Source organism: Sciurus vulgaris (assembly GCF_902686455.1).
Source record: "Sciurus vulgaris genome assembly, chromosome: 3".
Classification (NCBI taxonomy): domain Eukaryota; kingdom Metazoa; phylum Chordata; class Mammalia; order Rodentia; family Sciuridae; genus Sciurus; species Sciurus vulgaris.
The window spans coordinates 140,808,526-140,832,705 of record NC_136463.1 but is presented as its reverse complement, the minus strand read 5'-3'; the positions used below and the strand labels follow the sequence as shown (position 1 = coordinate 140,832,705).

General features: G+C 32.4%; 1 protein-coding gene across 3 annotated transcripts in view; it reads left to right on the top strand.

The window, feature by feature from the left end:
• Nucleotides 1-660: 660 nt before the first annotated feature.
• The window catches only part of TFPI (tissue factor pathway inhibitor), an 87,247-nt gene continuing 63,727 nt past the window's right edge, over nt 661-24,180 (top strand). The window contains exon 1 of one of the 3 annotated variants that reach the window (XM_079134586.1): nt 661-997. The gene's annotated coding sequence lies outside the window, so the exon portion shown is untranslated. The remainder of the gene's footprint in view (nt 998-24,180) is intronic. The other 2 variants (XM_079134587.1, XM_079134585.1) reach the window with 2 other exon arrangements.

Below are 24,180 nucleotides of genomic sequence, written 5' to 3'. Positions count from 1 at the left end.
CTATTATAGAAACACCAGTCATTAAACTCAATGACAGAGATCTACAACAGCACAAGGCCGAGTAACTTTGCTAAATATTTACATATTCTGTAAAAAAATAATATAAACATCAGCAATAATGATAGTATTTATTGGAGGTTAGCTATGTGAAGGGGCTTGCCTTAAGTCCTTTCCATAGATTAATTCATTTAGTATGTGTATCAAGCATAGGAATTATTATTAGTACCATTTTAGACAAAAAGAAACTGAGACAGAGAATTTAAATAACTTGGCCAAAGTTGCCAAGTTAGCAAGTAGCCATGCAGTGTTCACAGCCTGACATTTTGATTTGACAACACATTATTATATTTTCTCTCTAAAATGGGACTTCCAATAATCCTCAGATTTTTTTTTTCATAACTCTATTGACAATACGGGTAAAGTAATTTGAAGATAAGAAACCAGATGCAAAAGAAAGCTCACTTATTAACAATGTAATGATTAATATGTAATGTTTTTAAAAAGACTCCTAGAAAGCGAGAAAAAAAAGTTATTTAAAAATTCTGGTAATGTCTGAAACAGTGCAAGCTGTTTCCTTCATTTGTTTCCTCCATTATGGGGGAGAAATACAGAAAAAAAAAAAAAAAAAAAAAAAAAAAAAAAAAACAGGCAGGCTTTTGAAGAGTTTGGCAAAATGAGACTAAATAGAGTCAGAGCTGGCGTGACCTAACAGGAAGCCAGGCTACTCCCAGCTGGTGATCTCTGAAACAGACTCGGAGGCTCCCTCTCTCTTCCTAAACACACAGTGACTTTGGGCTGGATCATCCTCAAATTTACCTCGCCCTTTCACTGCTAGCAGGATCAGATTGCATTCTTTCAGTATTCTCCACTCCCGACTTTCTTGATCCGTTTAAAAGAAGTGAGAAGTCCTCTTTTCAATACCTGGAAGGGAAACCAAAATAGCCTCAAGTCCGTTTTGAAAAAATCTTTCCAAGAACTTTCGTCAGAGATTTTACTCGTGAGTACCTGGGAATATGCTGTCTAGCCCATGAGAAATAACCTTTATTTCTTTTTCTTGGGGGAAGAGCAGACCGGGAGAGGAGAACCACCATCTCTTCCTTTAAAATGAAAATCAGCTTTTCCTCATAAACAAAGTAGACTCATATTACAATGCAAAATTCAGAACTTAGCATTTGCCTTTAGTTCTTAAGCAAATGTGTGAGCAGCAGTTACATGCATCTGACCAGCAACACTGTTGTGAGCAGCTGGTGAGGTGTAGCCTCTTTATTATTTTAAAATTGTAGCAGAATTCTTTGATAATTGTGTTTGGTTAATTGGAATATTTAAAGGTTCGGTTTACCTTAAAATGTTATTTACTAACCTATAAAGAACTATAATATCAAGCATCTGTCAGCTTCTGTTTAAAGAAATTGTTTTACTTTGCCATTATTGGTGATTTTTAAAACAAAGTATAAACATTAAAATTCTTGTAATCTAAATCAAATATTTTATGTATTCATCTACTGATCTTTATGGAAATACTTTACAAGTCTCCAAAAACTAAAGCTCCTATTCTAAGATACTTAAATAAGAATATTTATGATCAAATCTATATGTCATAAAAAATCTATATATCTTGCAATTTTGTCAGTTGAAGCAACAGATTACATACTTACATGATTACTGTCATGTTCCTGTTGGTTATGAAGTGATATTAAATTTTGCTTCTGGTAATAAAGAAAAGGACAAAATATAACAGCACACATCTGCAGGACTACAACAAATAGTTACTTAATTATGGAAAAACCTCATTTGTATAAAAGAATTACACAAAACTGAGAACCAAGAACAGACTCATGTGGGAAAAAAGAAAAAGATAAGCAATAGCCACACTGTGACTCAGTGCTCTGGAAATTGGTCACAAAATGACTTTGTACAATATGCGATAACATAAACCCAAGGAACATAACCCAGGCAGGAAACACAGCCCAAAGAGTCATATTTTACATGTAAAAGAATAATGTTTATGTTAGAAGGGAAAAATTGGGGCAGTGTTAAGATATTACAAAGTTTTTGGACTTGACAAAAATCATTTCTTAAATCATTTTAAGGATTCTTTTAAATATATCATTTCAGTGCATGATTGTTGTAAGGCAGATTATTTATATTTTGCCTAACTTATACAAAAGAGTAAATAGACTCTGAAAAATTAGATGAAATGCAAATATGGGGTCTATGGATTATTCAAATGATATAAAATATTAACAGGATCTATAGAGCTTTGCAAATATTATTAGACACAGCTAACATAATAACATGAAGTCTTAAAGCAAGAGTAAAAAATTTAAGTAATTTAAACAATTTAAGTAGCTATGTTGGGAAACCGATTTTGTCTTCTTCAGGTGACCATGGAACATTGTTGGAAAGCTTTGGTGACACGTGTCCTCTATTGAATATTCTGAACCAGACACATTGGTTTTGGTTTACTTTGTTTCTCTTATTTGTAAGCAGTTGCTTTGCCGCCAGTGACATGAGCAAACCCTTCTTATGGAATGTGGCTCCTGTTCATATCGATCATGCCATCACCAGGTGCCTTCCATGCCCTGATGATCGTGACTGTCTATTACTCTATACTTCATGGGCTTGTTGGTTGTATAAGCATTTTAACTAGAATTTCTTATTACTGAGATTATCGTTAAGTTTAAAAATAATAATACATGAAATAGAAAAATATTTTTGCATTAAGCGAGTTAATTTATCTCTTCCTTGAAAATTAATTTCCCGGTATTATTTATCTATATTATCCAAATTCAAAAGCTAACTGGACAGAATGACAAACTATTGGAGAAAAAATGCTGAGCTCAAAAGGCTTAATTTTTTTCCAGGATGCCTAGAAATCTAATCAAGTAGTAAGCATACTAGATTCTTTAGCAATGTTTGGTTGATTAAATCATTGTCACAAACACTGAAGACAGATTCCAACAGATAACTTTGACTAATAGAAGAAAAAAAAATGCAAAGTAAACATCCTTGTCCCCAAAAGGTGGGGAGAGAATACAAAAAGTGAAGGGAAGTACTCAAAATAGAATTTTCAAAAAAATCTTAAAGATTTTTATACTAATTTATTAGTATAATTAAAAATTAAATGATAATTCATAAATTAAAATGGCTTAATTAGACCATCAATTTATTTTTTGCTCTATACACATGATCTAAGAGTTCTACTCCAGTCCAACTCATCTAGTCTTCTAACAAAAGCCTTCTCCAAACAGTCAATTCGTTTTTTTGTTGTTGTTGTTTACTGTCTACCCCATTTAACTCATTTGGGGAAATTAACTTGATGGGTTGCCTTTTCATATAAAAATTTTTTTTTGAATGCTCAGCATCAAAGTAGCTTCTGCTACCTTTTATAGAAATATATGAATGCTATAATTCTTTCAGTTATTATTGCCTTGTGCATTGGGAGAAATGTGAATTCTGTTGGCATGAAGTTTGTATTGAAGCCCTTGTTTCTGAGTGTCCAATATCACTAAAAATGAAAAAGTGCACCTTTTTCCAATAACTTCAGATTAGAGCATCACTCTCTTAGATTCTTGATACTTTCTTGGTATTACATATATCAACTCCAGGGATTCATTATTCTTCTCTTGTCTTCACATCTCCAAGTGACAAATACCATGCAGAACTAGAACCTAGGCTTCAGTCACCAAAAAGCTGAGGACATCATGGTCATTGCCATGTTTCTTTTGCCTCAAACCAACAATTGCAGAAAGAAGTGGGTCCACATCAGATTCACTGTTTTCAGCTCTCTCATGTTTCCCTTTGGGATCCTATGTTCTCTGTTAGTTGGAACAATGATACTTTAAAATCGCTTTTAAAACAAAGGAATACAAAGACACCATGATCTACAGAAGTTCCAATGCTGCAATAATAGTTCTATCCCAGTTGTTTTATCTGGTAGAACACAGATCTCTGGAGAGACTTGGAATTGCTGCAAAAAATTTCTCAATCCAAATATGATTGGAAAAAATATTGTTTATTTTTGATCAGAAGAAGTTTATTTCAACATTGGGAATGTGAACACATCCATCAATACACACTGATCAAAATGTATGTTTCTATTACCATATGTAAGTGTGAACCATACCACACCCTTGGTACCACCCCACTTTGCTGCCAACCTCATTTGAGCTTCCCTCGTACACTTCATTCTTGTTTATTACCATTGAAACCTTGAACACTAAAAAATAATTTGCCTCAAAGCATCACCTCATTCCTCATTTCACAAAATTTAAAACTGGAGTGAATCTCAGAAAGGGCATGATTCTCCAGAGTAATGGCATTTGTTGAAACTATTTTGGTAATCTTTTTGAAGTTCACATAGGAAGCTTCAAAGTCCTAGATTACTTTCATGCCAGAAAAATGGTTTTATATTAAAATGTCATATTCCACTGATTCAAATATGCTTAAACGCAAAAGGAATGAATTTGTGATATATAAGACATGAGTGAACCTTGAAAACATTAGGCTCAGTGAAATAAATCTGATACAATAGGACAAATAGTGTATGATTTCACTTATATAAGTATCTAAAATCAGGAAATTTATAAAAATAGAAAGTAGAGTAGAGGTTACCAGGGGTAGTATGAATGGTAAGGAATTGCTTAGAGATTCTGTTTGGCATGATGAAAAATTTTGGAAACAGATATTAGTGATGATTTAGATATACTTAAAAATTGTTAAATGGCAAACTTTGTTATTTTTATTTTATCAGAATAAAAGACTATTAAAAATTAAGGAATTCTAGATTCATAATAAATCTCTTTTTTCCTAATTAATATAGTAACAAAGTATGATTATTATAATGTTGGTTACCTTAGTAAAGATAAAGACAGGATTTTTCTTGCTGAAATTTAGAAAATTTTCATATCACATTGCTATATTCATAATTTCTTTTTCTGGTAACAGTATCAGGATAATTCTGCCCTTCTGGAAAGTTTGGCAAGAATTCCCTCCAATCTCTTGAATTTTCTGGAAGAGTTAGAGTAAAATTGGAATTATGTCTCCTTTAAATTTTTGGTAAAATTCTCTAATGAAGACATTTGACATTAGAGTTTTCTTTGTGGGAAATTTGTGAAAGTACATAATTTAATTTAAAAAATAGTTACAGGGTTATTCAGGTAACTTATTTCTTTTTGAATGAGCTTTTTGAGTAGTATTTTGTGTATTTCAAGGAATTGTATCTTTCATCTAGTTTGTTATATTTATTACTATAAAATTAATAATATGTGTTCATGTAACGATGCAAACTTCTACCTACCTACTTTGTTACCTTGAGCCTTTTGTTTTTGTTTTGTTGTTTTTTCTTATCAGTCAACCTAAAGATTTATCAAGTTTGTGTATTTTGACAAAGAGCCAGTCTTTGGTTTCATAGATTTTGATTTTTATAATTTTAATTTCATTGATATCCATGCTTATTTTTGTTATTTTTTTACTGTATAGTTCTCTCTAAATATTTCTTTAGCTGTGTTTTAATGTGCTGTGTCTTTCTTCAGTACAAAATATTTTCCAAAGTTCCCTGTGATTTCCATATAGACCCCATAGGTTATTTAGAAGAGTATTATTTTTAAGTACTTGGGTATTTCAACAAAGATTTCAGATAGCTTTATTTTATGTTTTTTTCCAATTTAATTACATTAGTTTAAGAGTACTTATAATTTTTATAATACCTAGCTTATTGAGACTCATTTAATGGTCATGAATAGTATATAATTTGATAAATGGTTGTATGCACTTAAAAATTACATATATTATGCCATTGTGGAACAGAATATTTTATAAATGTCAATTAGATCAAGTTATTTCATAGTGCAAACTTAATCTTCTAAGTCTTCATGAAATTTTTTTGCCAACTTTTCCTTCTGAATATTGGGACATAGTTACTTAAATATATGAATGTAGTTCTGTATTTATTTACTTTCCTTTATACTGTCAATTTTTGCTTCAGGTGATTTGAAGCTCTGACATTCTGTACCTAAACGTTTAGGGTTGTTTTGTCCTCTTGATGAGTTTTCCCCATGACTATAAAACAACTCTCTTTATCCTAGTACTATCCCTTGCTCTAAATATTATTTTATTTTAGCATAGCTAACCCAGGATTCTTTTGATCGGTGTCAGTATGGTACAACAATTTGTTTTTTATTTTGGGGGTTTTTCTTTTTGCAGGGAGGGGGGACCAGGGATTGAACTCAGGGGTACTCAAACAATGAGCCATATCCCCAGCCCTATTTTGTATTTTATTTAGAGACAGGGTCTCACAGAGTTGCTTAGTGCCTTGGTTTTTGCTGAGGCTGGTTTTGAACTTGAGATCCTCCTGCCTCAGCTTCCCAAGCCACTGGGACTGCATGCATGTGTCACCTCATCCTTCCAAATTTTTGTATTTTTAACTTGTGTTTTTACATATAAATTTGGTAATTTTAGGCAACATGTAGTTGGTTCTTGCTATTTCCTTCTATCAAGCAAAATTTGCCTTTAAATGGGAATGTTTGTGTCATTTTCTCTTGATGTCATAAGTGGTATGCCTGAGTTTAAATCTCAATGTTGTTATCATTATCTGTTTTCATTTCCTGTTTCACTTCTTGTGTGTGTGTGTATGTGTGTGCACCTACTTTTAGATTGAAAATTATATATCATGTTATTTGATCTTTAATGTTGCTGTACTTTCTGTAATAATTTAATTTTAGTGGTTGCTTTCTAGCTTATATATACATCTTTGATTTATTTTGGTCTACCTTCAAATGATATTAAGTCCCTTCTCTTATAGTTTGAGAAACTTCTCACAGTATACTTATATTTTCCTTCCTTGGCCTCTGTTGCTATTGTTGTCACACATTTTGTTTCCGTGTACCTTATAACCAATGCACCGCAATGTTATTTGATTTCAAACACTTAATAATCTTTTTTATTTGTTCTAATTAGTTATACATGACAATAGAATGCATTCTGACACATCACACATAAATGAAGTGTAACTTCTCATTCTGTTTGTACATGATGTGGAATCACACTGGTCATGTAATCATGTATGTACATATATGTATTGTTCATTCCACTATCCTTCCTCCCCTCATAGCCCCTGCCCTCCCTTCACTCCCCTCTGCCAAATCCAAAGTACCTCTATTTTTACCTAGCACCCCCCACTTATTATGAATTAACATCTGCATATCACAGAAAACATATTCCCTTTGGTTTTTTGGGATTGGCTTGTTTCACTTAGCATAATATTCTCTAGAGTCATCCATTTAAATTTCATTTTTCTTTAAGGCTGAGTAGTATTCCATTGTATGTGTATACCATATCCATTCATCTGTTGAAGGGCATCTAGGTTGGTTCCATAGTTTGGTTATTAAAATTTTTATTCAGAATACATTTAGATTTATAGTCTCTTCCTTCATTTATATAGATCCTCATTTCCATCAGTGTTATTTTACTTCTTTTGATATTCTCTCCTCTTTTAGGATTCTATTTCATGTAAACTAACTGAAAATCTTTAAGTTACCTCTCAGTTCACAAAAACTCTGTCCATAATTTTCGGTCTTTGTCTCTTTGTTTTTCAATTTGCACATTCTCTATTTTTTCAAGTTTAATATTTCTTTCTTCTTCCATGACAAATTGGTTTGTAAACACATTATATGTGTTTTTCATCTTACATATTATTGTTTCAATAGCTAGAAACTTGATTGGGTCTCTACATTCCAAACTTCTACTTAATGCACTTAGTATTTTCTTTAACTTCTTGAACACAGAATACATTTAAAATTACAGTTTTAATATCCTTTCTTATAACTCTAGTTTCTATGTCAAGTCTATGCATTTTAACTCTTCTCCTTGTGGAATATGTATTAGTGTACTTTGCATACGTAGCAATTTGTATGCAGATAACTGATATTGTGAACTTTACCTTGTTGGTTGCTGTATATTTTGTATTTCTGTAGTATACTTGAGCTATGTTCTGGGTTAGAGTTAAATTGCTGGAAAACAGTTTGGGTTTTTGCTGTCTTGCTGTTAAGCTTTGTTAGGCAGGAATAAAGCAATGTTTATTCTATGGTTAATTTTTCCCCACTACTGAGGTAAGCAACCTTCTGAACCCTCAACTTGATGCTTCATGAATTGTGTTTTTGGCAACTTGTGAACAGGAGTTATTTCCACTTGTATGTGTGCTCCCTGAGTGGTCCTCACAACCATGAGGTGGTTCTTCATCCAGACCTGAACAGTTCTCTCTCAGGCATGCTCTGATGAATACATGGCTGAACGCTTGAGGTCTCGCTGAAGATTTCATGCTGTAGCTGTTTTGTCTCCTAAACTCAGGGAGACCACTGGGTTCTCTCAGAGTTTGAGCTCCCCAAAATTTAGTGTGGAACTTCTCTTCAGGCCTTACACTAGAGATGTAGGAACATAGGGATAAACCTTGCTTCTCTCTCTGTTGAATCTGTTCCTTCCACTCACCAATATTATTTCACATATTTTGCTTTTGTTTTCAGGTGGCAGGATGAGTCTAGTTCATGGTGTTTCATTGGGGATGGAAGTAGTAGGACTATTTTTTTTATTGTATTTTAATGATGCCATTAATAAACATGCAAGGAATACAAATAAAATGAGAAATTTTAAGAGCACAGGTATTGTGATGTATTTGTTTGCCTGTATAAAATAAACAATATTGTTTGCCTGCTATATCCCAAGAACTACTTTAAGTGACTATATCCTTGCATCTTATATAATGAAACAAATTTTATGTTTCTATGAAATAGTTATTTCATCTGAAATAAGTAGCTTATTTACTCATGTTTGTCTGATAGTGATTATTTCAGTTTTGTTGTTGCTATTTTGTTTGTTTTGTTTTTTTGGTACTAGGAGTTGAACCCAGGGATGCTTAACCCACCATCTTTATTTTTTATTTTAAGACAGGGTCTCGTTAAGTTGCTTAGGGCCTTTCTAAATTGCTGAGTATGACTTTGAACTTGTGATCACCATACCTCAGTCCCCTGAGCTGCTGGGATTACAGGTGTGTGCAACCTGTAATACCTGGCTTGATAATTGCTATTTGGAAAGCTATTTTATTTCATTCTCTTCTGTTTTAAATGACAAATGAGTTCCACATGCCTAAAAATCAAGCTGTCACTTGTTTAGTAGGCACCAAAACTACGAGTGCCCAATGTTAGTTCCTCAGAACCTCTTAAGTTTTATCAGGAATTGCAGATTGCTGTTCCTGATAGTTTCTTGTCACCTTTTTTCTAATTATTACCTCTCCTCTGCTCCTCAGCTCCTTCTCTATATAGAAATCTAGGGAAAGTAAATACAAATTAAAGATTCTCTTCTGTAAAAGGGAACTACAGTTTTGGCTTGCTACTCAGTTATTTATAGCAATTGAGACTAGTTAAATAAATCTGAATTACAAATATTATTTGCATAATTTGTATTAATGTTGGAACTTGGTTATGTAGTTATGTAAAAATGTGTACCTTATTCAATTTCTTATGTATCTCATTTAAATTCTGTAGTTTTAATCTATTTGGGCAAGTCTATTTAGCTGATGAGGAAAGAAAACAGTGAGATAATTAATTAATTTTAGAAGTATCTAAGTCTCCCTGTCAGTGTCAATAATTTCATTCTAGTTTTAGACTTCCCAGAATTAACCTATTTTTTATGTGCTTTATTAAGGAATTGTTGAAGAATATGCAAACTGAGGAAAGATATTTAATCATGGGTTGTTTAGAATAGCTTCAAAGTCACATAACAAGGGATATCTTTTTTTTATATGTGGTCAACTCTGAGTGAAACACTTTTCAAATCCTTTTAAGTTTGCAGTCATTAATTAACTATCTCAAAAAAGTAAAAATATTACCAAGGAACCAATATTTGCCATATCACTCTTATCTGGATGCTACAATAAAATGGCATATAGCATGAGCCAACTAGATGAACTAAGTTTATTACAAATATCCATTTATCTGTTGAAGGGCATCTAGGTTGGTTCCATAGTTTGGTTATTAAAGTTTTTCTTCAGAATACATTTAGATTTACAATCTCTTCCTTCATTTATATAGATCCTCACTTCTATCAGTGTTACTTTACTTCTTTCAATAAGTTTATGTATCCTATTTTATTATCTACTTGTTCAGAGGATAGAGAGATACAAGTGACTACCTATTCTCCCTAATAGGTGGTGAAAGTCTTACCTATAAAAGACACCAGTGAGTGGTGATCCATGGGTGGTCTTCAAGAATCTTTGCGAAAAATTATATGTGCATGTATTTTTTTGCACTTTAGAAGGGAGTTCACAGCTTTCTTAAAATTTCCTAGGAGCTTGCACATCTGCATAAAACATGTACCTGAGATGTGTATCAATGTCTATACAAAAGAGTATGTATAGTTATATTCAGTAAAAGTATCAAACAATAGCATGTGCTGAAGAAGACAAGATAAACCTTTCAAAGGCAGATAACTTGACATGAGCCAGAGCAGTTGTGGCATAAGATATCCTAGAAATAAGACATCTTTAAGAAGAGAAGAGACTGTTTTTGAAAGCCAAGGAAAATATTATGCCACTTTAAAATATCTTTCAGTTTTGATTTTATTTCAATAAACAAGTTCAATGTTTAATATCTTCAAAGATGAACATTAACTATATTATTTTAATATATAATTTTTAATATATTTAATGCATTTGATTCTTTACAGGACACTAACAGTATACAATGTGATAAGCTTTTAATCATTTATAAATTAATATACTTACTAGAATTTCAGGTAGCTTATAAAAACCAAATCTCTGATCTACAACCCCAGAAAATTACATTCAAAGAATTTAAGCAGGGTATTAAACAAGAAATTTCATCTGATTATATGGTTAGGTACTAGGTAGGATTTGGTAGGAAAAAAAGAAATGCCAATTTTATAATCGAACCTTTATAAAAGTGTAAAATAAAGAACATTCAAAATTAGGAAAAAAAAAGAGAAAAAACTACTGAATCTTGTGAATTAAAAAGAAAGTGGTATCAATTGCTTATCATTCTTGGGGCAGCCCATGGGTCTCATTCTTTCATGAGTCTGACGTTTACTGTCTGAATGGAAGTGGCTCAAGATCAACTTATTAACAGCTCTCAGAAGACCATGAGTCAGCTGGCTGGAGCTCTCTGTTCCTTTAGAGAGATGATTCAGAGAAGCTGACCTCAGGATGTCATCTGAACAGATGGGTGTAGTCACCACCAGCTGTAGTTCCAATCTTGAACCAAACTCAGATCCCTCCCAAATACTTTCCGTGAGAGGACAATTAGAATTCTGGGTTTTTTCCCTACATTGACCTTGATTGTTAGTACGAGAAATTCTCTCACAGGATTGAAAAAAATGGGTTGCTATTGGTTTGCCATGTCTACTGTTCTTAAGGAGAAAAACCGTAGCTAATATTTGAAACCATAACAATTTTCTAATAAGTTACCTGATTTATCATTTATCTGAAACCAGATGTTCTAAAGATACAGTCTCATGTATATTAAGTATACATTTTTCTCCTCTTTCCTTAACAGACATAATACAGTACTATTTTGTTGGAAATTACTGTATATTGAGTATGTATATTGAGTATACATTTGTCTCCGCTTTCACTAACAGACATAATATAGTAATATTTTGTAGGAAATTTCTATATGTGAGCTAACATTTTGTTTTCCATTTCTCACACCACAAGCTGAGATAAGCAGAAGTAGAAAGTTGAGAAGTCTCCAGTGTATCTCTCTAAGCAGAAATAAAATGGGGAATGAAACCAGACTTTGAAGGGAAATGAAAATTTGGCCTGGCTTTAGCTATTGATCTTGAAATAAAATGGTAATAACCTGTCTTATGCCATAACTCAAAGTTCTAATTTGAACACTCACACAAAAGTTCAAACTATCTTTCCATATCTTTGCAAATACATATACCTCCTAAAAACAGACATTAAGTCAATGTGAATTAGTCGATAGTAGATTAATTTAAATTAATATATTAATTAATTAACCAAAAGAGGGACAGATAGATAACTTGGTCCTGAAATACCCTATGCCTATCTTACTGAACAATAAGATAACTAGAAGAACTAATTGAAAGGCAGGAAATATATCCCTAGGCAGTCAAAAGTCTCTTTGTATTATTCTCGTTCTTAGGATGTCTAACAGAAAAGCACATTTAGTATGTTTAATTCTTTTATTCCTCCCTCCAAACCAAAATTCATTTTATACATGTGCATTTTTTCAGTGTCCATCAAATATATTGAGTTAATTTCAAAATCAGAGTTATCATGATGAAGAAAGGTGAATCCATTTTAAAAAAGGAATAACACCTTCTTAAAAAAAAAAATAGTCTTAAATATAAAATCTAGGCAAGACAATTCCACATTTTGTTTTCCTGATAAGAGTTTTAGTACTTATGGACAACTCAGGCATAATAAAATAATATTCATTACCATTAGAAAGAAAGTTTGGCATTATTTTCTTTATCGCATGTTATTTCATGTTCATCGTATTCTTAGTAGTAAAGGATTGATGGTATGCCACGTTCTCTTTAGACCTCAATTACATATTTTAAGAAACATGTTTACATGTTTGCATTTCCTCAGTTCTTCACTTTCTAATTATCTCTTCACCCCATGCACCCACCTCCTTTACTACTTCTGTTTTCCTTCTCCAAATACAGATCTACCACTCATCTCTTTCAACTGGCAAAAAAAAAAAAAAAAAATCAATATTCCCTATTAATATGTAGGCAAAAATGATTTTTTCTTCATTGAAAATATGCATCCCCTAACTAAGAAAAATAAATGTTGAATCAATAAATTTCATGACTCAGATTTTACTAATAGAACTTTGGCCCCCAAAACAGAAAATTAAAATTAAAGTTATGACTTGACTAAATGATAATTTCTAGAAATTATAAGTAATTTGAAATTCCTAATGAGGAGTGGGGAAGAAGATATTTCTGACAATAGAGAATCTTTCTGAAATTTGCATTCATCCCTCTTTAAATGGTCACAACTCATGAGTTTTGAGTTGAAGCTCTGCCACTATGCAAATGTAAGACTTTAGAAAGAAAATCAACCTCTGATCTTCAATATCCTCATTACGAATACCAGGATATTTCTGATATTTATCTTTATAGTTTCTTTTAGCTCTAACAGCATATAATTACATGACCTGCCTCTGTTTTAGTCTTTTGATTTTTAAAATAAACTTAGTTGGCTCATGCTATATGCCATTTGATTGTAGCATCAAGATATTCACTCTGCCTGATACTGCCCTTTCCTTTAATGTGATTACGTTTACTTCTGTTTTTATATTGTATATGTACACAGTGAACAGCTTTTAACATCTTTATTCTTATAAGAACCTCCCTTGCTTTATAAAACAAAACATGGCAACTACTTGTATATCTAAAAAAAAGAGGATAAGCTTTTTTTTCTGTCAGTGAAATAGTCACAATTTACAATATAAACTGTTGGTGCTTTGACTCATAGGGAATTTTACATTAAGTAATTCTCCAGAAAATTATGACTTCCTACTAAAAAAGAGTCAAATCCAAAAAAAAAAATTTTCCCCACTGTTCTAACCAATCTTTTAGTACATGTAAGTAATCAATAAAGCCAGCCATTACTTTGGGAATTGGTTTTTTGTTTTGTTTATAAATTACACTATGTTTCTAATGTTAATTTCCTTAGCAGTTGCAGACTTTTGCTTCATGTTTCCCATATTTTATCTTTAATCTGGGTGAACGTTTAATAATTAACCTGAAATGTTCACTCTTATAGCAGAAATATTTGGCAATATTTTAACGTCAAAACAAATTTAAAGACAAAAAAAGGGGATTCTGGCCATGGGTTTGTAGTACTAATTTTCTCATTCCCTTTAGCACCTTCTAATTAAAAAAAAAAAAGTGTTTAGCAAGTTATTTAATAGATTGTTCTTGAAAGCAAAAATAACAAGAGAACAATCAAGTTACATTTGATTGCTAGTAGGAAAAAAATAAAGAAAACTACAGGACACACAGTTTAAATAATGTGACACTTATTATCCCACTTTATACAGAATACAGAGCTAGAATGCTTCAAGAGTAGTTGAATCGTCGAGAATTCAGGTTCTTTCCACCTTCTTATTTTCACCATTCATAGCAAATCAGTTTGACTTTAGGGTAGTCTTGATCAATGCTACCTGATGGCCACTTCAGTCACAGGCATAACATCAGACAAGTCAAAGAAGAAGCCATGTGGATCCTCCCCTGCAGCTGCACTTAAATCAAAGATCATTCTCAAATGGGCCCCATCCACAACCCTGGAAGACCCTCACATCTCATTGACCTTGATTTACCATATAGAAATATCTAAACAAATTGCAGAGAAATGGAATCTCAATGATTAATGTGAAGATTTATTCCTTAGGTGGGTGCAGACCATTCTTCCCCGAGTTGGAGTGATGAACATATTGAGTCTGTTAATTAGACAATGTTTGCTTCATAATCCAAAAAACAATGTGACCAAATATTTTAATAAGTCAAAGTGTCGAAAATGTATCTATGACTTCACAAAATTAATATAATGCCCCTATAAACCATCTATTTTCTCTATGAAAATCATTTCCTCTGTGAAGATCATTTTCATTGATCTGAAAGTACACACATAGTTTTATGTACAGTTTTCAAAATTTAGGTTGCCCTAATGATTTAGCACATTTCTTAAAAATACAGTTTTCTCTGCTTAAATAAATATGAATGTGTGTTTAAGCAGTTTTATAATTTTTTTTAATTTATAAGTGATTTTACTAACTCAATCATATATGTTTCTAAACAAAATACATGTACATGTAGGGAAAATTATCACTCAGTGATTAGATTACAAACCACTCATGTTTTCTCATACCTAAAAATTCTGTCCATTTTTGTCCTTTTATCATTATCTCTGTTCAATTGTTATAATTCAACCATGAATCATTCAAATATCTAATATCGTACCTGGAAGGAAGAACTACTGAATGCTGAGGGCAGAGATTATTATCAATTGATGGTTTGGGATTCCAACACTTCAGAAATGATTTAATAAGAAATTATTAATACCCCATTTCATTTTATCAAGAGAAAAATCATGTTCACATTTTTAAAATCTACTACTTGTTATTTTGAAAAGACAATGTCAATATTTTTTTCATGCAGAAAAATGAATCACAGCAAGAAAATCTTCAACTTTCAATCTGCTCCTCAACAACACCCTCACCACTCAAACACACACACATGCTGCAAATTTATTTTTATCCCCTAATTCTCCACCAAGAAAACCTCTCACTTCATGGAAGATACATTTATCTTCAGATCAAAGTTAAATCTGTTTCACTTGTGCTTAGGACTTCATCCTCTATTCCTTATATTTTTCCTTTAGCTTTTGTTTCTGCCTCTCCAGTGGCAGAACCAGGTACCACTGTGCCCTGGGCTGGGGCTGTAGCTCCGTGCACAGCACTTGCCTAGTGTGCACAAGGCCCTGTGTTCCATCCCCAGACAGCAAAAACAACAACAAAGAAAACCATATTCCCTGCAGGAAGTTTTCCTTCAAATACTTGCTCTCATATTTCAGCATAGATCTGTAACAGTGTCCTGAATTGCTATCTTCACGACCTTTGTTTCTTATAAGTTTTCTCCAACCTGTTTTCCTCAGACTTGTTCTTCAGAACCCACTCCCAGAATTTTCCTCTCTAATCTTCAGTTACCTGGTAGACTCACTGTGTTACATAATTACTGTTTGTAAATGCATTTGGGAAAGTGTCAGCCTCCATGTCTATATAATGCTCCTTAAACAAATCTCATCTTCTCTACAGTCAATCATCATTTAAATGCTGATTCTCATATTTTTATATCCAATAAAGAACTCTATCCTGAGTTGCATTGTATTTTTAGTAGTAAAGGATTGATGGTATGTCACATTCTCTTCAGGCCTCAATTACAAATTTTAAGAAACAAGGTTACATGTTTCTGAGCTTCATGTCTATGGATCGGGCTCCTTGTTTTATGGCTGCACTGAAGTCTCACAAATATTTCCAACTCAAACTCAATTCATTTTGAATTCATCTGCTTTCTGAGGCAATGTGTTTTATCTTTCAGGCTCAGTACCTAGAATCTCTTTGCTTTAGTTAGAAGCTGTACCTGTTCTTGATTCTACTCTCTACCTAAACTGCTTTATCATGTTTCAGAATCTGAAGCATCTTAAAGAATCTGTTATCGCTTAATCCTGTCCCTAAAATTCCCTCAATTATTCATTAAAGCTTTATTCTTTCTGAAAAAAAAAAATATTCAATGAAAGAAGTTCTTTCTTCAACTCCTTTCTTCAACTTCCATACATGAAATTTCTCACATACTTTGCTCACTCCTTGTATCTATCAAGTTTTCTTTCCAGGATTTCAAAGGTTTTTGATTTTTTAATTTAGAATCTATCGTTCAGATATTAACCTCTTCAAGTTCACAACTCTCATTATTAAGAACACTACTTCCCTTATACTGCCAATGTAGTTCAACCTCTGATTTTGATGGTAGTGCAATATGATTTATTGAACATGCTGTGTTTTTCCATTTAATTGTGCAATTTTCTAGAGACAAGGGTCTGCATGAAACACTTTCTGTTTATTGTCAAAGTAAACTCAGATGGTTAAGAGTTATAAATGAGGATGATGCTAGTGAGTGGTGTTAGTGATGTTAAAGGTGTCATAATTCTCTGAATAAAGCTAATGACGCAAAATGTTTATTTAATTTGAGGAGGAACTAGACTCTGTTTTCACCTTGCCTCACTCCCCACCCAATTATATGTCCTTTATCTCATTGCCTGACATGAGATAAATCTCATTTATCATCTTGAAAGCAAATGGGGCAATTTTTTGAAATTTTCTCATTTCTCCCATCAAACTATCTGGAAGCATTTTCTCCTTCGGTAAAAAAAATCACAGATGTTAGAGTTTTCAGGTGTGGATAAACTTTGCTGAGAAAAATCCACTTAGGTTACCCATTATCTGATGTGTGATTTACACATATTATCTTCACTCATTACGTACACAAGTAGGGTACAACAGGATACAGAAGAAAAACCTAAATCTTACAGATGTTTCAAACTTTTTGCTTAACAAAAGATGATAATCAAATTTGGATCTTCTAAATTCCTTTCTTATGCCCATTCCTTTCATTTAATTTTATCATATGACATAACATCACTGTGTTTATTTGCTCCATCATATCTTATGTATTCTTAAATTATTTTCAAAGAACAAAAAAGCATACAAGAGCAACCGCAGAACTTTAGTATTGCCAGTTCTCATATTACATTCTTGTGCTTTGTAAAATATTCCTCTAATCTGCTCACATTGTATTGTCCACAATAGCAGTCACTTAATGTTTGTTGAAAGTCAGATGAACAACTGATAAGTTTTAAAAGAACAGACACACAAGTCATTAGGCAAAGGGACAAAGAAGTAAACACTTTTATATGCTCATGAAAAATTGTACATGGACATTATATCTCTGAAAGTTAATTTTCAATACATATTAATAGTCTTGAAAATATGTAAACCTTAGGCCCAATAATTCCTCTCCTGTGAATTTCCCACAAAGAAATAATTAAGGAAATTATTGAATTAATGAATTGAATTAATTAATGAAAAATTAAACTAAAAATATGTTTATTGCATTAATGTTTATAATTGAGAAAATAGAAATTATTTAATTGCTCAGTATTATGAGATTGACAAAATTAATTTGTGATTAACCAGCAAAACTATTAAGAAGTCATTAAATGAGGTTATGCAGTCAGTTTGGAGAGATATCAATGTCATCATGTTGCATGATGAAGGAGTTTACCCAAGAGCATAGTGGGCATACATGTATGCTTATACAAATATAATTAAACACATATACTCATTAATACATTCAGGTACTCACATGCATGGGAAATCATGCAAAAGCAATTATTTCTGAATGTATACATCGAAGGCCCTTCTATATTTTCTTTCATTCTGCTTTATGTTTTATGATGTTTGAAAAGAAGCATGTATTACTTTTCCAATTTAAGAATATTACTTTATTTTGTAAATATTGAAGGAATAGTTAAATATATAGCTAAGATATAAATGAAATAAAGCATCTTTGAAATTTAATTTTTAAAAAATAGTAGTAAGAAAATATCTTTTCAATTTTCATCTCTACTTTTAGATTAAAGTACATATTTAAGCGTACTGGAATTAATAATAGATAACAAAGTAACATCTTATTAAACTATAATGAATACCATTTCAACAATATTAAATAGAATGCTTATTTTGGAATCATAGATATACAAACTAGCAAAATTGAACTACATTTTTTCTAAATGGCATAAAACACAAATAAAATAGGCAAGTTCTAGATTGATAAGAATTTTTAACTTTTTTCCATTTCAAAGATGGGAAAAAATTAAAATAGTATTGACATCAGATTTATGAGCTTAATAGAAGCATGGAAATTATATCACAAGAGGAATATACTATAGATTTTGAATGGACAATGCTATGAAAATTATATATACGAAAATGGTTGCGAAATACACGTAGAAAAAAATCTTGTGAATACATTTAGTATGCTGTTGTTGATGTATTTTATAATAAATATTTTAAAAAGATCAGTATACCAGTTAAAGTGCTGATTAAGATTCTCCATATTGTAATTATGTATCATGACACTACCTGACTGTAACAACCTCTCTAGAGAATTCTCATTTTTCATTCCTCTGTGGGTGTCTGTGCAAAAGCTCTCTCTATAGACCAGCAGTTGAACTGACTCTGTACAACTGTCACACTTCAGCAAATCAGCTGTGACCATATGCTGGTGTGACTCCATTATCGTCCGTTCAGTAGGAATGATAATAATCAGACATTATGAACACAGAATATGGGCAGTGAGGGTTGAGGAAAGGAAGAAATTGAATAATTATTGTCTTCTCTAATAAAGAATTAATTTAGAATTGAGATTCAATACGTTTATTAATACAGTTTCAGATAATTTTAGTTGGTATTTTTTTAAAATATTTCACCAGTGACCTTTTACTGTCTGTTAAAAAAACTTTTTTTTAACAGATTCTTTAATTCATTGATTTTTCCACAAATATTCATTGAGTTTATTATGTACCAGAGAGAATAGATATAAATCCTGCATGTAAAGAGCTTGTATTTGATAGAATTGTCAGAGGGTAAACAAATAGATACATCATGTGATAGTGATAGGCGCAGTGATTTTTAAAAAGCATAAAAGGTAGTAAAACACAACCATAGAGCTATTTTGTCTCTGGTCTTCAGAGAAGGACTTTGAGAAGACATCATCTGAGCTGAGATGCGACACAGTAGCAGTATTTTCATTTCATTCATGACAGTAAATCAGGGCATGATCCTGAAAATGGAGGATTCAGGATGGCCTTGGACTAGGGATTTTGACAGAAACCACTTTTGCTAAAGTTAGTCCATATTCAACTTAATGACTATTCATTTTCCTAAAACCATGTGGTAAACCTACATATTTAGCTTTTAGACCCTTGGGAAGTTTATTATACAAACTTTATTATGAAAAAAATCCCTAATTTCAAAATAAGATTTCTGAATAAATCTTTCAGGCTACAAGAATTGACTTTCAAAACAGTGTTTTCTTCTAACAATGTGATTTGTAATTATAGTAGAGGAGTGATTATAGAGAACCGGTTTGTTTTTCCTGCTGAGCCTTTCCTTCTGATCGTAAGTTATGTAAGATACTTTCTATTAGAAAATATTGTAGAGAATAGTTATTTTCCTAGAACAGTTGCTTCTTCTTAGGAAACAACCATACACACAACCTCACAATTTGGGCAAAATTGTTAGAGTGTGCATTTCTTATTCTGTATTTTCTGTAGGAATGAGATAGGTCATGGCCAGTCCTGGCCCAAGGTTAATAAGGCTGCAAGAAACAAAACATGGAAGTCTGTCGCTGTGTAGAAAGAATGGACTTCCACATTAGAAAGTAGATGCTAGGGCTGTTGTAACTCCTGCTCAGTCCCACTGACAGACAGTTGGTGATCATCTCTTCCTCCTCCTCCTCCTTTTTCTTCTTCATTGTTATTGTTACTCAGGATTTACCCCAAGAGCACTTTGCTATTGAGTTACAGCCCTAGTTCTTTTTTTTTTTTTTTTTTTTTTTTTTTCTGAGACAGGTTCTCACTAAGTTGCTGAGGGCCTCGCTAATTTGCTGAGGCTGTCCTTGAACTTTTGAACCTCCTGTCTCATCCTCACAAGTGGCTGGGATCTCAGGCATGCACTACTGCATCCAGCAGTGATCATCTCTTTTGAGATACATTTACAAATGCACTTCCTTTAAAGACCAGGAAGATTACAGTTCTGGATTGAATTGTTTTCCCCCAACACTCATAAGTTGGAACCCTAACTCAGAGTGTGACTGTGTTTGGAGATAAGAATTTTAGAAGGTAATCAAGTTAAATGAGATGATAAATTGTGGTCTAAATCCAATGGAATTAATGGTTTTATAATAAAGGAAGAGAAAAAGCTTTTTCTTTTCATGTGTACATGCAGAGGAGAGGCATGCGATGACTTATTGAGAAGGCAGCCATCATTTTCAATCTAGGAATAAAACCTTCACAGGAAACCACATTGGCCAGAACTTGGATGTAGGATTTACTAGTCTTTGGACTCTGAGAAACAAATTTCAATTGTCTTAGGCATCCAGCCTGAGATATTTTGTTTTAGCAGTCTCAGTAGAACAAGATAGCTTCTGTGAGTTTTTTACACAAAGTCCCTGTGTCCTCCCCTGGTGAAGATCCACTCAAACCATGCTGGCTGGTTTGGAGGTGATAGCAAAGGAATGTCACCCTTAACAGGATCTGATTCAGCATTCTTCTCAGACCTCTAACCTGGACTATTTCATTGAAGCTTGCCTACCTTAAATATGAGGGGGTTTTATTAATTTTTTACCAACTTCCTTATCAACATAAATTTCTTCTATAACATTGTATGTTCAGAGTTCCTAAACACTGTTTATACAACATGGTTTGGAATATGAGTCCATTGTAAAATGATAACTTCCTTCAAGACTTTAAGGCCTTTCTCAAACTCTTGCTATTTTTAGTAAAACAAATCACATTAATCAAATCAATGTGTAAATATAAATTTTACTTAATACTTAAATTTCCTTTCACGGATAGTTTTTAAAAATCAGATAGTGTAGGATGATAATTAAAGGCTTTGCTTCCATGAGATATACCTCCACTGCCATTTTCAAGGTCCTTTTCTGACAATTTATTTTAAAATTTTGAACCACTACCTCTTTCCTTTATAAAATTAGGATAAGATAAAATTCCCTTAAGGTAAGTGCAGAAAACAAAGGAGGAAAACTAAATAATAATAAAAATCCAATAATGGAAACTGCTATTTGCATCATGATCATTATAAATATGTTGACTAATTGTAATTTAAGTATAAAATGATAAGGAAAAGGCAACTGGAGATAAAATCCAAACAAGGAGATAAGCAAATAGCTGTATAATGAAAATGGATCTCAGATAATTCAGACTACAATTACATGCTTGAAAGTGGTCACAACTAAAATAGAATTTGCTCTTTACAACTGTGGTTTTCAGCCAAAATTTTTCTAATGTGGGTATATCTGGTTTCTATTTCCTCTAAAGTTTGTGGGGGTGGGGGGATAGAAAATATGATACTTGACAGCTTCTCAAGTTCCTTGGATATTCCTTTGCTTAGCCTTGTAGTCTGTTCACTCAGGCTTAGACTACTAGGTGAACTTCTGTACCCTATTCCCAGGTGCAAGAGGCAAAGCCCATGTTTTCTTAGGTTTATGACCCACATACTCTGCTAATGTTAACATTTGAGCTAAAATTCCATTCTATATGTTTATGTGGATGGAATGTGTGTGTGGAACTACTTCTATAGTAATAAATATAATCACTATGAAGCATAGAGATTAAGTTAGGAAACTCACTGAATTTAAGCTTATATTAATAATCTCAATAAAACTTCTATCAATTAATGAATTATACTTTTAAGAGCAGCAAATAAGAGAAACCGATTTTTATGCTGTATTTTCCTTGGTGATATTGCCTAACCTCCTATTTTTAAGTTATAATTAAGGAAATATTTCAAGAGAAGTAAATATTGAGAGATATCAGTAAGTAATATATTTTTAATTACATTTTCCTGAATTGGACTTTGGTTTCTATCCCATAAATCTTTTTCTTTTTCTTTCTTTTTTTTTTTTTTTTTAATTTTAAGGGTGCTCTGGGTTAATGTAATCCAGGATCTTGTTCTGCCTCTATCACTTGCCACCTAGACATATATTATCAAAAAATAGAGTGTGTATCTCTCAAATAAATTCAATGTACCTGCCGATTTGGTTACACTGTGTTATTGTCTCGATACAGTAGCCTAGCAGACAAGACACCACTCTGAAAAAATAGTAAATCATTATAAAAAATAATGTATAATTTTTTATAGTGATATATCTTTATGCTTCTCCTGGTATCATTTTTTAAAGTAAACGTGACACATATATCATACTTCCAGAACTACAATTTTATCTTCATTTTAATTTTATGTCATGGATAAATAAACTTGATGCCAAAATAATGCTTATGGTGATGACTGTAGGCCCAGGGAACGTGGGATCCAGGGGAAAGTTGACAGGGATAAATTAGGCTCTGTGCTGACTTGTTAGACTTTGGTATGTGGTAAATGTTCAGTTACAGCCTCAGACCTCTCCTGGGAAAGTGCCCAAACATTTGCATTCCCACAATGTATTTTTTCAGAAAATACTCTTTTCCTGAGAAAAGTCTGACTCTCAGATCTCTTCCTGAGATTATGCGTATTCTCCATTGGGGAACGTGACTTGGAAGTCTACTAAGAAATATTTTTAACAAAACATCCACTTTCAGACCCTGATTTTTGTGCATATTTTGGAATTTTCAGTTAAAAGTACTATTTATTAAAAATAAACTTAAAAAAAATGAAAAGAGAATGGGAAACAATTAGAATTACCACCTAGTTTGCTTTCTCGCCACACCACAGTAACTTCATTCATTTTCCTTGGTATTCATGTGTCACAAACTCACCCGAAAAGAGAAACGACAAAGGGAAAGAAAAAGGCACATGGGTTAAAGATAAAGACAGACTGCTGGGTTTTCCTGGGCAGAAGCATAACCCCCTGGAGACCAGCCAAATTGAGTAGATGGAAGTAATAAACACAACCAGGATGGCAGCAATGAAGCTGCTGAGGAGAAAATGGAAGAATTCTTCACATTATATTTTTCATTATTGTTGATTTGTTTCCATTTTTTTTTCTCCTTTTTCTTTTACTGGTAGAAAATAACAAAGCAGACAAAATAATACTTATTTCTTTTAGACATAGCACAGTCCTCACTGAGCTTAAGAGATTAATAATAAAATGTTTATAAGTTTGACAAGGTGTGATAAATAAAGATAATCTGAACCAGAAAATTTAAAGTATATTAGCACCATGTTTATAATACATATGTGATTTTTCTAGATAAATTAAAAGATGAGAAAATAATGTATGCATCCCAGGAATAATGATAGATCAATAACTGCCTACCAGTTGTATCGTGCCTTTCCCAAAATAATGTACCATAAATATTATGGTTAGAAGCTATAATTCCAACATACAGTTAGTCTTTTTCATTCTATGTGAGCTTCTTGCTCTTTGGATAATCCCATAAATTCTCACCCATATCAATATCCATTGCCATTCCCTTTGAGTTTTTTTTTCCTCTAGGCACTAAAGCAAAATTTCCAAAATATTTTCATTCCAATGAATTTTGACCCTTAGAGGAACATTTATTTTACATTGAGACATATACTGATTCACCTTATGCCTTATAGTCTACCAATTGTTGATTCCCATACCTAACTGATTTAGAAGGAAAATGAATCTCAGTTTGACTTTAAATTCTTTCTAAATCAGTGGTATTTTTCCATATTTTTAGTCCTCTAAGAATATGACCTAATATTCTCATCACTGAATTGACTATGAGCTTCTACTTTTACAGTGTACTCAAAATGGCATCAAGAACTACATGGGAACTGGGGATATAGCCTAGTGGTAAAGAAGGCA